Raw genomic sequence first — 14,290 nt, 5'->3', positions numbered from 1 at the left:
GGTGATTGGAAAAAGGGAAACATTGCACCAGTTTTTAAAAAAGGGTAGAAAGGAGGACTCTGGAAACAACTGACATGTCAAACTCACCTCTGTGCCTGGGAAGATCATGGAACAGATCCTCCTACAACCTATGCTAAGGCACACGGAGGACAGGGAGATGATTTGAGACAGTCAGCATGGCTTCACCAAGGCCAAGTCTTGCCTCAACAGCCTAGTGGTCTTCTTTGATGTTAGCAATGTTAGCACGATAATAGACAAGAGAAGAGCTAGGGATGCCATCTATCTGGAGACCTCTGTAAGACCTTTGACACAGTCCCCCACAACAACCTTCTCTTTGAGTTTGAGAGATATGGATTCGATGGGTGGACTGTTTGTTGGATAAGGAATTGATTGGATGGCCACATCCAGAGAGTGGTGGTCAATGAGTCAATGTGTGGATGGAGGTAGATGATGAGTTGTGCCCCTCAGGCATCTGTATCAAGATTAGTACTGTTTAACACCTTCATCAGTGACATAGATAGTGGGACTGAATGCGTTCTCAGTGAGTTTGCACATGACACCAAGCTCAGTGGTGTGGCTGACACAACCTGAGGGGTGGGAAGGCATTCAGAGGGACCCGGACAAGTTCAAGAAGAGGGCCTATGTGAACATCATGAGATTCAACAAGGCCACATGCAAGGTCCTGCATCTGGGTTGGGGCAATCTCCGGTATCAAGACTGGCTGGAAGATGAAAGGATTGAGAGCAGCCCTGCAGAGAAGGACATAAGGGTACCGGTAGATGGAAAGCTGGACAAGATTCAGCAATGTGTGCTTACCGCCCAGAAAGCCAACTGTATCCTGGGCTGCATGACAAGGAGTGTGGCTGGCAGATCGAGGGAGGTGATTCTGCTCCTCTGCTTTGCTCTGGTGAGACCCCACCTGGAGTCCTGCGTGCAGCTCTGGAGCCCTCAGTACAGGAAAGACATGGACCTGTCGGAGAGGGGCCAGAGGAAGCCATGAAAATGATTAGAGGAATAGAACACTTCTATGAGGAAAGGCTGAAAGAACTAGAGTTATTCAGCCCACAGAAGAGAAGGCTCAGGGGACACCTTATTACTTAAGTATACTAGTACTTAAAGGGGCCTATAGGAAAGATGGGAACAGACTTTTTTAGCATGGCCTGTTGCAACAGGACAAGGGGTAATTGTTTTAAACTAAAAGAGCTTAGATTCAGACTAGGTATAAGGAATATATTTTTTTATGATGAGAGTGGTGAAATACTGGAACATATTGTCCAGAGAGCCCCATCGCTGGAGACTTTCAAGGCCAGGCTGGACAGGGCTCTGAGCAACCCCATCTAGTTGCGGATGTCCCTGCTCATGGCAGAGAGTTTGAAGTAGCTGACTTGGAAGTTGGAGAGTCCATTCCAACCCAAACCATTCTATGATTCTATGATTCAATTCTATGATCTTGCAGTATTCAGCAGTTGGAAGAAATAAGACTGGGAAACATCTTTGAGGTTTAATCTCACTAGGATGCCTATATACATTTTTGGTCCTGTGTGAGCAGGGCCTTCTCAGCTGTCCTGAGTAAAATGTGTAGGCCTCTATAACCAGTAGAGCCCATACAAATATGCAAAGTTAGTGGAGCAGTTAGCTAAGTAGACATCAAATACAAATTACTATGACAGGCAGATGGGGCATTAGCTACACTGGTGACTTCGGGCAGTGATGCTGCAGGATACCTCACTTGGGCAGTCACCGTGCACTGTATTCCCACCCCAAATGAAGCATCAGGATCCTAGGCAATGCTGTGGGTGGATCCCGGAAGGGCACACCTGAAGTTATTTTTTTTATTATGGTCTCAGTGAACCTTGCCCTAAAAAAGAGCCCTGTGTTTAGTCTTTGTCTGGAAACAGAAATGTACACTTGGTGCTTCATTGCCCGCATAAACTCTCCCTGGAGCAACTGTGATGTCTAGGACACTATGTTTTGCATAAGTGGATTATGAACAGTGAAACTAATTATGCCAATAGCTCATCACAGTTGACGTCATAACAGTTACCTGCCATTCAGATTTTCAAGTGCTTGTCAAAGTGTTTTCCTGTAGACTGCAGAAGTAAGTTTGTTTCATATGTGCTGCACCAGATCTGCCTGTAGAAAAGTGCTTTTTCTGGATGTGAAATGCAGAGAATTCCAGTACTGTCTGGCATGGATGGGATAGGAACTTGCTTTTCATAGGAGTGGAATGTTTTCTGCTTGTTTGAAGAGTTTCATTTCAGTCCAAATGGGGTTTCATATGGTGGAGCCCTATCCCAGACTATTTCATGTTCCCATAAAGCAGGACTCTAATGGACTGTTTCCCACCACCATTGCAGAAGAGGAAGTCTGATTAAATTTGAGTTCTTTCATTGCTTTAAAAGGAGCTCTGATTTAAAAGAACTCTACTTCTGTAAGAAAGAGTGTACTACACTTTAAGTAGATCAAAACTTGATGATTAGAGATCTGCCTGCTATTCTTAAATAAATTTGAGAGCTATTTTAATCTCTCATTTTAAGCTTACAGCTACACTTTTATGCAGTGAGTGGTTAATGTGTACTACATGATAATGGATACTAACATTAGAACAAAATGGTTTAATTGACTCCATCTTTTTTTTTGCTTTATAGCAAACATGAACTCTGATACACTGTAAATTACTAATTTACAGTACTTTACAACTTGTGAGGACTAAAGCATCCTTACAGCTTTAACAGATTCAGTCTTCAAAATACACACATAACTAAAAGGGTTTTTTTTTTTTGACATTTGACTAATATACAGATATTAGTCAAATTTGGCTTATTCATATTGCTAGTCAACAGAGTTTCACAGGGAACAAGCTTACACTGGCATTTCTCCCCTGACTTCCCTGGACATTCAGACTATAAAGATGTTTAAAGTGCTTTTCCCCTCCATTAACACAAGCAGTTTTGTTTCAGTTGTTGAAGTCAAATCTCAGAATTCATTACAAAGCAAATGTAACTATGGGAAAACAAGACCCTATTGAATCTGCACAGAGCTGGAGGAATTTCTGAAGAGACCCTGAATATTCTGTAATCCCAGAATCACTCTCTGAGAAGCTCTTCAGTGAACTTCACATGTTGTATCTTGTTATCAGAGACATCTTGAAACTTGCCTGTAGAAGGTAATTTGAATGAGATGTCTTTAAACCAGGTCATAGATCCTACTTTTGCAGGAATGGATTTTACGTATCTCTGGTCAGGATATTGCATGATGGGAAGAAAGCAAGTCTTAAGTGCGTAGTTACTGTTTTTCTACGAGGAGGAATATTGTTCTTGGGGATGTAAATGTAGTTTGATGTGCTAGGAAATTTAATTACACAATAGTTACCAAGAAATTCCTTTTAGAATTGTGTTTTAACATGCAATATATATAGAAATATATATTTTAATTTACTAAGCCAGTCTGTTGGAAGGTGGAAGAGTTGCTAAAATCAAGATGTCAATTTAGATCAAATACTTGTGCCAAGGTGGGAATATTAATTGGATACTTATTGAACTTGGTGTCAAAGGCAGAGTCTGTGAAGTCTACAGGCATGGCTGCATCAGTTTTGCCCCCAGAGAGCATCTTGCTTCTAGGTAAGTCCTTGCAGATACTTGTGCTGCACTTTATGGTGAAATGGTGTTTGTCTCATGGATGCTACAGGCTCAGTGGTGAGAGCAAACCTCAGAGCAGCAGACTGTGTTCACTTCTATGAGGAAGCCTGTACTTCTCCTGCATGGAGGCAGTGGCAGCAGCAGCCTTTTCTTGCTGAGAGTCCAGCGCAGCACAGTAGTTTATTGTGTCACATATCATTCTCTACTTTATATGTTGAGGCACAACCATAACAACTTTTAACCAAGATTTTAAGAAGATAATGAGAGAATAACATGGAGAACCCCAAAGGACTGTAAAGCTGACCCTGTCACCAGAGGCTGTCATACTACCAAGGTGATAGTAAGTTCAAAACAATACTTCAGACTCAGGACACCTCTCCTGCTTTTGGGTGTTGACTCAACCACGTTATCTGTTTTGATCTACCCCAACTGCACCCTGTTATTATTATTATGCCTGTTATTCTCAAGAACAGAGGGGAAGAACAGCAGCTGAGGCTGGGTCTTGCACTTGCCCAAGCAACTATATGCAACTGGAGATTTGATTGTTTTCTTCCTTAGGTTTTGTACTAGAAGAAGATGGTTCCACTAGGTCAAGTATCCCCAGAATGCTGCAGTTGAAAGAAATAATAACATGACCTTGATGAACTCCATCCACTGAAGAACAATATGAATTTCCAAACTGTGTTGGTCCCACCAGTGGCTTTTTTGGGAAACCATCCCTTTGGGCCTTCTGCCTGTAAGTAGCCTCCCTGCCCTCCCTGCCCATGCTGCCCAGTGTCAGCTGCAGTCATGGTAGACTTTTTGGCCTCAGCAGGATGATTTAATCTGTTCCTCTGAACTACAGCCAGATGCTTCCAGTGTCACATGAAAGAGTTTTGGAGAGGGCACAGAAAAGCGACAGAGATATTTGCTTGTAATAAGTGAATAAGATGGATAAGTAAACATCTCTGCAGTGCTAGAGAGAGTAAGCACATCCAAAATACTGTGTTCTAAGAGGCAACATGAACCTTCACCACTAGATGCACCATGCATTGAAAGCCCCTTTGATAGGAGCCAGCAAGGGCACCCAACCTCCCACATTCACCCACTTTTCTCCTTACCTGTAGCACAGTTTATCGCCTCAAATTGTGCATGGTGATTAGCTAAGGAGAAGAGGCAGATAACCCTGCACCTGCTGAACTTCTGACCCTGAAAATGTTTTATTTACTAGCTTGAAAGCCTGATTGCTTGGAAAAGTGCGAAGGTGAGACATGGGGACAGTTTTTGTTGTGTTGACTTAGAAAATAAAAGATTGCAAGAGGAGAAACACTAAGTGTAAGTCATTGATTTACCCCTGTCCTATGAAAAATGGTGCTGATATTTCCAGCAATGGCCATTTTGTGATATTCAGCTGGTATCTGTATTGGAGTGTAAGATTATTTGTTTCCCAGTGCTCAAGTACTATCGTGTTTATAAACATCTGGGACTAGGAGCTCTTTCTTGGTTAGTGTGGCCTGTGTTCTTGCTGCTATGGTGTTTTCTGGTTTTATGTGTGCTTTTGAAAGATGCATGGAAATTAAAGCTGCATCTGATTTCCTTTTAAGAGGTACTTAAGAATGTGTTTGTGTTGGCACTGCAATGATATGGACAAAATGTACTCTAACATAAAAAGAGAAAATGGTGCATTCTTCTCTAAATTCAGATCAAGTGAAAAACACATGTCCAACTCATTAGGAGTCTTACACTTGGCTTTTCTGCTATTGTTTTGGGTCTACAAGTGTGACTAAAATACAGGAGAAGCAGAGACATGGTTTATTGGTTTCCTTACTAAATAAAACGTGTTTTAAAAAGTCTTCAGATAAATTTTACATAGGCCGTAAAATATTTATAACTTTTATTAAAATCTGTTTTGTTGTCGGGGATTTTTTTTTCTTTTCTGTGAACACCAAAGCTCACTGTGTTATCACATGGATGGCAGCACATCTATTTTTCAGGGATTGTTGTAACAATTTACTGGCAACTGTCATGACTAAATGAGTTTTAACTCTTTGTGCCAAAATACAATGCACTGGATATCTGCCTCAGTCCGGCTTTTTGGTCAGGGATTGGCAAAGGGAGAGTTTTGAAATGAAACAATAAAGCTATTTCAAAATATGAATAAGAGGAAAAGCCTGTCCTTGACACTATAGCCATTTTTATTTTAAAACAACTTTAAGGTTTACATGCTTCAGAGAAGAGGCCTTGCAATCTGGTAGAAGGTAGTATTTTACAGAGGACTTGTGCTTCTCCTGTTTTTCAGGACAATTTGTCTTGCTTGGGTCAGGCTTATTATATTCACTTTACACTAAAATCCTATGCCCAGGATAGGGGACAGCAAAAACCCTGGACTTTGCTTTTAATAAACACACCTAAATCTGAGGAAAAGAGGAATGCTGTGAATAAACACAGTAACAAACCCCAGAACTGCAAGGCATACTGTTGATGTTTGTTAAAGTTGAAGTGCTTGACTGCAGTGCCCATTGTATAAGTGCTACGCTTTGACAGCTTTTTTTTTTTTTTTTTTTCTCCTAGAAGAAAGATTATCTACTGCTGTGTTTCAAGCCCTTTATCCAAATTTTGAAATGCTGAGAACAGGTTCCCTAAGCAGATGCAGTGTTCATGAAACATCGTTTGCTGTGTACCTCTGTGAAACATAAATCCTAGGGCAGGTTGTTTTTCAAATATTACTTTCTATTAGCTAGATTTATTTTTGCTTTTTTTTTTTTTTTTTTTCTAGTGTAGGAAACTGGAAAAACTTGTGTTAAAGGGAATTTTTTTTTCCTTCCTTCTTCTGATAAGACAAAATAGAATAAGGGAGTCTGATGTCATCTGAAGCAGTTCATTTATGTAAACAATTTATCACTTGCTAATAAGTATTAACAGATGGCAGCATTATTGTGCTATCTACTCAACTTCTAACAACTGAGGAGAATGTATCAGTGCTTCTCTTGTCATGAAGTTCAATTATTTGTGTTATGGATATTTTAATACAAACTTTGTTCTCATTCTATTAAATGCATTGCATGCATTTAATCAGCATTCAACATAACATAGTTTAGTACTTGGAATTAATATACATGTTCAAATGAAATGGAAATACAGTTCTTAAATAGTCCAGATAAAAAATAAGTTGCACGACATATAAGCATGAATGCAAAGTGCTGGTGGCTTTTTAGTAAAGAGAAACATCCTGATTAACACTACATATAAGTTTTGCTTTTAAATTGCTGATCTTGACAGGGTCAGTGGGCCAACACAAGTTTTTCAAGTGAGAGTTGGGAGAAATTTTGAGATCTGACAGTAAGCCACGTTGACTTTATGCGACCTCTCTTGAGCATTTAGTCCATGTTTCAGCTTGAAATTTAACACCTGTAGAAAATGCATCTCACTTATTTTCCTGGTCTTCTGTTTCTTTTGACATATCTTTCAAAATTTGTGTATGAAAATAAAGCAAGTGGGCGTAATGTTTGCAGTATCTGTTCACTGCTTTCCCTTGTAGAGTTTTTATAACTTTGTGCAAACTCTAACCAGTTCTTGTGATGTCTCAGTGGTGTGTCTTCACAGTCTCATTTCATGAAGTGAAATTTTACACAGGCCAGCGACAGCTCTGGAAGGTTGTTTCTGGAAGTGTTATTACTGAAGACTGATGTGTTATAGAATTGTGACCTGAAAAATTCCCCCTCTCTCAGCTCGATAATGCTGGATCAGTGATCTTTCTCAGGCACATTGGTCCAACAGTTTGTAAAGTAGTGTAAGTTTATGATAGTATGAACTACTATAGTTTATACTCCTATGACAAGACCTGCATATTAAGTGCATTTTAAGTAGCTTCTGAGATGAGGATAGAGTGCATAGACTTGGCTTAGTTTTGGCAGGGCTTTGCTGGATGGGAGCTGGACGCCCTCTGCTTCTTCACTGAGAGCTTCATCTGGATTTCAGCATTTATTCACCTCTCTAACATACTTACATTTCTGTATGTGTGATGCAGGGGTGGCCCAGGTTGTCTGCTCTCAATGACATGCTTGCAGTGCAATTAGGACCATGCTATGCCCGTGTGTTTGACTGCAGATGTGAGGCAATGGCCCACTTCCCCAGCTATGGAGCTGCAGGATGCTCTCGGGGAGTTGTGTACAAACCCGCTGGGTACCCTTTGCATGTCCAAAATGGGGATTACAAAAACAAATCTCTTTTTCAACTGTTTTCTGCTGTTCTTGGATTGAGACACCTGGAGACCAGCAGCCCCAGGCAGCAGCTGTGCCCACCAGTGGCACCAGTGTTGTGTTCCCTCCTGGCTAGCAGCAGCAGGAGAAAATGTCAAAATTCCTGAAGCCAATGACTGTTTGCTAGTGTGTCTGCGTGCAAATTTACAGCTAATGTGCAACATGATGTACCTAACTGCTCTGGTGTGGTTTTGCTTTCTTCCCCACAAGTAGGAGTGTTTGACTGCTCAGCTCATGCAACATCTTGCTCTTGGGCTTCATGACAGGCAACTCTGCACGTAGCTAAGCCAGGACTGGTTGGGGGCAGAGAGTAGTGTCAACATATGGACCTGTGCATGCAGCACAGACTGTTCGGAGGATTCAGTGATTTAAAAAAAGGATGTAGCTCAGCTTTTTTGTGTTGTTGGTGCCAAATCATTGCGACAACTCAGGTCCCCCAGCTATGCCACCGTGTTTACAAAGCCACTCATTTAACCAGGTTGCCAAGTTAATCTGGGTTAACGTTTCTCATATCTTTCTTTTTGGGATAGCAAGGGGTGTGCACATGTGGTTTCATGTTTCTTTTCTTTTTTTTTTTTTTTTTTAACTTAACATAGCTAATTTCACTGGCTGTGCTTAGAGTACACACCTCAGATTGGTTGCATAAACCCCACTTGGGGCTCAGCAATAAATGGGCAGAAGAAATGGACAATTTCTTACATGGATTTAGTTGCCATAGTGACATGAGAAGACTAATCTTTTGTTGCTGATTAATTCAAGTAACTCCCTGCTCCTTAACCTTTTGAAGTGTCTTCATGCAACACTTGAACCCAAAGTGTATTTGTATGTATTCACTTTTAAAAGTAAAAAGAAACATTTAAATCCACAGAAGGCACACAAAAATAATGAATAGATGTGATGATAAAGTGATGATAGTTGTTATGAGTGCACTTTTACCTGTTCTTCATATTTAATAAGCACCCAATTAGAGATTTTAATCTCTGAAGTACTGCTTAGATTTATCACTGTGCTTCTTGCAGGTAGATATAGGAATTTTACAGTTGGGGAAATTGAGATGCAAGAGAGATTTCATAATTTGCCCAAACAAAGCAATGCTGTAACAAACGTTTCTCAACCAAGCAGTAACTCACACGCTTCTCCTGTGCAAAAAAGCCCCATTCCTGTGCCAGGACCCTCTTCAGCCACGTGTGGGAAACGTGGGCTGCATTTTCCTTGTAGCACACTGGGGACTGGTGGGTAGCTCCATCACTGAGAAGAAGCTGTCCTTTCGGAAACAAGGAACATTGGAGGCTGCATCTGTGCTGGTGGGTGCAAGCGCCTTCCTTGTGGGGTGCAGCACAGGGGGACTCTGGGAGATGCTCTGCTACAGGACAGTGCTCGTGTCCTCATGTGGTATGTGTCCAGGTGTCAGCTGTCTTTCAGGTTGATGCTGAAGCCAGTTGTGCTTGCCTGTGCAGGCCACTGTGCGCATAAAAATTTTGGAGTTTGTTGCTAAGTCTGTTCTTTAGCTGTTTCTGATATTTTCTGTGCTGTGATTGAAAGTGTGATTGCAGCATGTGCAGTTGTACATGAGCTGGCTTTAATTTAACTAATCTGGATATTAATAGGTACAAAATTGTACTGTAAGCTATAGACATCCTCCAGGGAACCTGGAAGTTTACAAAGCACTGAAATTTAGGTAGGTGTGTCTGCTGCTAACTTTACTGATGATGGCTTGAGTACAGACAGCTACAGGTGCTGCAACTGTATTTCCAGTTGGGGAATAAACATTGCCCTAGCCTGCACAGAGTTTTGGCCTTCAACAGCAATGCATGGGTTATCTTAATTTCTGAAGTGCACTATAATACATTTGTTCTGCATACGGTTTTATACAGCAGTGAGGAGAACAGGATCTTGAGTATCTTCTGGTCATGTCTACAATAATTGCCTCATCAAAGGTAAAGTGTGCCATGGAGAGCTGATTAAACGTGCACTGTGCTGTGCTGAACCTGAAAAAGGAGAGATCAAAGAGATGTGCCTTCACCCTGGAGCAGAGATCATCAGCCTGGAGAGTTCATGTCACTGACTTGGTCCTGTGTTTAATGTTTGTGCTAGAAAAGTGAGGTGTCCTTGAGAAAAAAAATTGTCAACTGCCAGCTTTTACATATTGCCCAGAACTTTTGTGTCTTGATAGTTAAGGTTTTGAGTCTAATAGACAATTTCCCCTCTTTTTGGAAGTGAGCAGAGGACAGGATTGATGTGTTAGTGATGGCCAGGGATACCAAGGGGACAACGGCATCACACAATTTGACATTGTCATGCCCTGGGTATCTGCCATTGCTGTTTTTTGAGAGAGGACTGGAGGTACAAATAACCAATGACTGATTGCAATTTGCCAGGATATGAAAGGATGATGACTTTCTCATGCAAGCAAACATTACTTGGAAAAAAAAAACAACAAACAACCAACTAATAAGAGGGAACATGGCACCCCAAGAAGTATAAAAGCCCTCATAAATGATAAACTTAATTGACCTTTGTTGGACATGTGTTTCTAGTAAGAAAAGACTGACCCCCTGCTTTAAAAATTTGGCTGTAATCCTTTTCTGTGCCTTCAAGTTCAAACTTCACTTTGCCCATCAGTCCTCTGTTTTTGCATTTTGTAAACTAAATGTCATAGCTAAATAATGAAAAGCAATGGTCCAGATATTCTAAGCCATCTGTTCCTGCTTTCTTACACAGCAGGTTTTTTTTTTCCCAATTTTTAGAATTATTACTTTGATACAGTTGCCCAATAACAAATTTCTAACATGTAGAAAGGAAGAAAAAATATATACAAAATCTGAAGTTGTAGGTGTCAAACACCATGCCTGTAGAAGCATTTCTGGGCCCAGATGAACATCCTTCTTTGCTACATTTTCAAACTAAGTGAACTGGTAAAAACAACAATCATTTCAGAGTAAAAGCAACATGCTTAAGGTATTTGTGTGGCAAACTATGGCAGAACTTACTCAAGTAGGAAAGCAGTTGGCATAAAACTGTGTAAAATAGGTGTTCCTGAGAAAGGAACTACCATCCCTTCCTGCTGTGTTTTCTCTGTGTCTAGTATAAATGGAAGAAGACACCTCTGAGTGATCATCTCTACTCTGAGCTGCACACAGTGCTGTACATCCTATGGCATGGAGCAGGAGCCAGGGATGGAGCAACGGTCACAGCCACGAGGGAGCTGATAGAGAACGTAATCCAGATTCTCTTCAGGACACAGGAGTATGGAAATAGGATGTAATAAACAAAGCAGATTTTTTGCAGGGTCTATAAAACACTACAGTGGAAGGAGCTCTTTTTATCAGTATGGAATAACTGCCAGTAAAATTTAGGGCAAGAAACTGAAGCTGAGAACCCAAGGTAATTTTGCCTAAATGAGAACACATGATGCTACTAATTAGATAACTAAACATATATATATATATATGTGAACATAAAAACGGCTTTTTAAAAATATTTGCTGAAGTTGTTTTTTTCTTTAATGTTCTTTCCTCTGCCATCTCCATCTGATGCCATCTGTTGCCTGGTTTTTTGTGTGAGACTGATTTTTGAACCACTTCAGGCAATTATGCATATACATATGCAGAATAATATAGCTAAATAAAGTTATTACCTTCTGCTCCTGGGAAAATTGTATTCTGTCAGTATTATTGTATTTGCTCAATCAAATCTAGTCTTTCATTTACAGGGAAGAGAGTTGCTGGGGAAGAAGCTTCATGAGCATTTTCTTCCTGTTAAGCAGCGTGTGGAATCTCAGTGAAGATTCCCACTTAGAATAACCCTGCGCTCTGCTTTTATGTTCCACTAGAAACTTTTGAGCTAAGAGTTTTAGAAAGAGAGGGCCATGACCTGGAATAAACTCAACATTTAAAATACATATGCTACTGACAGGTTAAAGCTAAAAGGAGATGAGATTTTCATTTAGATAATTGCAAGGAAGCACCAGAAATCCCTCATTCATATGGTTATGACTTCCTGTTCATGGAGCCCCATACTGTAATGGAAATGTTATTATCAGGAATGGGTGGTTAAGCTGTTTTGAAGGTAAGTGATGTCAGATCCAAAAAATTATCTGTAATGTTTACTGAAAATGAATAAAATTTTCTCACTATGCTTGTATTCTTAGCCTTATTGTTTTCTTAATGTTGGGGAATAGGGACAAAAAGCAACTGTAAAGCAACACTAAGAAGTCAGCAGTCAACTTTGTGGCTGGCAGGTAAAGATCTTACCACAGCTGACATGTGTAAACGTTGCCAAGCCTATATTAAAATGTCTGTGTAGTTGTATAGACTTTTTAAAACTTTTTCCATTTTTTTTTCCCCTTCATTGCCTGATGCAGTGAAATACTTTTTTTTTTTTTTTTTTATCCTAGCAGTCCAGCTTTGGATATTGTTTCCTTTTTTAAAAGTAGAAGCATCTTAAATTAATAAACTAGGCTTCACATGATTATTTTCATAAGAAAAACAGGTCAGTTAGAAGAAAGCTAATGACTATCACTTTTGCCAGTGGATTAACATTACTTTTTGGAGACAATGTGAACAATTACTCTTAATTTTATTGCTAATATTTATCAGTTTCTTGCATGACATTAATTTCTGTTTGACTGCGGCCTCTCTAAAATGACCTGAGGTGACTCTTACGCTCTTCCGTTTTAGGTCTTCAGTTATTATTGCCCTTTTTTTTCCTTTTGTGATGTCACCTCCTCCTCTTTAAATTCTGTGACTGATTACTGCAATTTTATGTGTACTGCTTCATGGACTCCTGTTCTTAATTAGCAGTATTAGTGGCTCACAGGAATTGTTAGCCTATGACTGAGTGTCCTTAGTGAACAGCAAATCCTACTGAATGCCTTTCAGTTTTCTTCAAATTGGAGCTGATGAAGACCTGTGTCTTTTATCTTTCTCAGGTGATGTAAGTACTTAGTTGATATCTCAGGGGAAATGTGTTTTACATAAAAAACTCACAAAACGTTCACCCTCAGCTCTCACAGCCTACCCATATGTTTGTCATCACTAGTCTCCGTGATGCATGTGCTCCTGCAGCAAGGGTAGGCTTGCAGAAGGCTGAAGTGACCAAATGAAAAAAAGAGCATCCAGCTTGCAGTCTCAGGTTAGAGTTTAACAACTATGTCTGGTAAACAGAGGCATGCTCAGGAGTGGTTACTGTGAGGCCTGGGTAGCCTCACCTTCGACTGATGCAGAGAGCCACTGGTCTCCACATACACATTTCCTCACGTACGGTGCCTGGATGGCTAATGGGTCATGTTCTTGTCACGACCCAGTGAAATCTGGACTGGTCCTGGTATATTACTGAGGCAAAGCTGAGTCTGAAGTCAGGCAAAAATGCCTTTCCCTAACTCTTGAGCTGTGGTCACTTGTATTTCAGTGCGGTGACTCATGGATTGTCACTGTATATTCAACACCATGCCATGTTACATCTTGGAAGAAAACTAACGCCGTGAATAATAATAAAAGAGAAAGGCTAGATTCCTCAAATTATTTAGTGAGGTAATGCTGAAACTAAACAAGCCAACTAAGACATATCTCCTTGACAAACTGACTGGAAAGCCCAGCTGTCATGTTCACCCTGGTGGTACTGTGGGTGTCACTGTGGATGTGACCGAATGTGACTAAGTGGGTTGCTCTTTTTTAAACATTGCTTTCATTAATTGTTCAGGATCTCCAGTTCAGACCAAGGGTGTATTAGTTTTTGTGTCCATTTGCATATGTGCTTCCAGACTTTTATCCTAAACGTAATCTTTCTTCTCGAGTTGTCCCATGTCACCAGTGTGAGATGTTTGAATGAAAAAACATGGATTGTCTGAAGCCTTTTGTGCTTACCAGCTCCCTTTTTAGGGCTTGCCACAGTCACAAAGGCACTGGCAATGCCACTGGATTTAAAGATGGGTTAATATTTGGATTGTGTAGAACCAGGCAGTATGAAATATCTGCCCTTACTCCACAGTTCTAATGCCAGAACTATGCAGAGGGTCTGGGCAGAGGAGCCTGGGATGCGACTCACAGCCAACCCTGCATCCCATAAGGAGGAGCTGGGTAGAAAGCATGGACAGATGCATAAAGCTGGACAAGGAAACTGGGGAAGGGTTCCTGGCTAAGAAAACCTTACTCTGAGGTCACTGCAGAAGAGGAACATTGTCATTCCCATGTGTGCTTGCTTCCACCTTCAGCAAGGCAAGTAAGTTTACATTTTTGTAAGATTTCACTTCTTTTGAAATACATGACATTTCCACGTGCCTTTCTTTTTCAGATGAGTCTTTGTGAAGGAGTTTCTGTTGGATGCAACTGAAGCAAACACAGCCCAGTACCGTTGTACAAAAACCCCAGAACCACACTTGCCTTGAAGAGGAGGTGGAGATAGGCAGAAAAGTTA

The sequence above is a fragment of the Streptopelia decaocto genome (genome assembly GCF_964273445.1).
Source record: "Streptopelia decaocto genome assembly, chromosome: Z".
In the NCBI taxonomy this organism is placed as follows: domain Eukaryota; kingdom Metazoa; phylum Chordata; class Aves; order Columbiformes; family Columbidae; genus Streptopelia; species Streptopelia decaocto.
The sequence above is the reverse complement of the archived record's forward strand: the minus strand, read 5'-3'. Positions refer to the sequence as shown.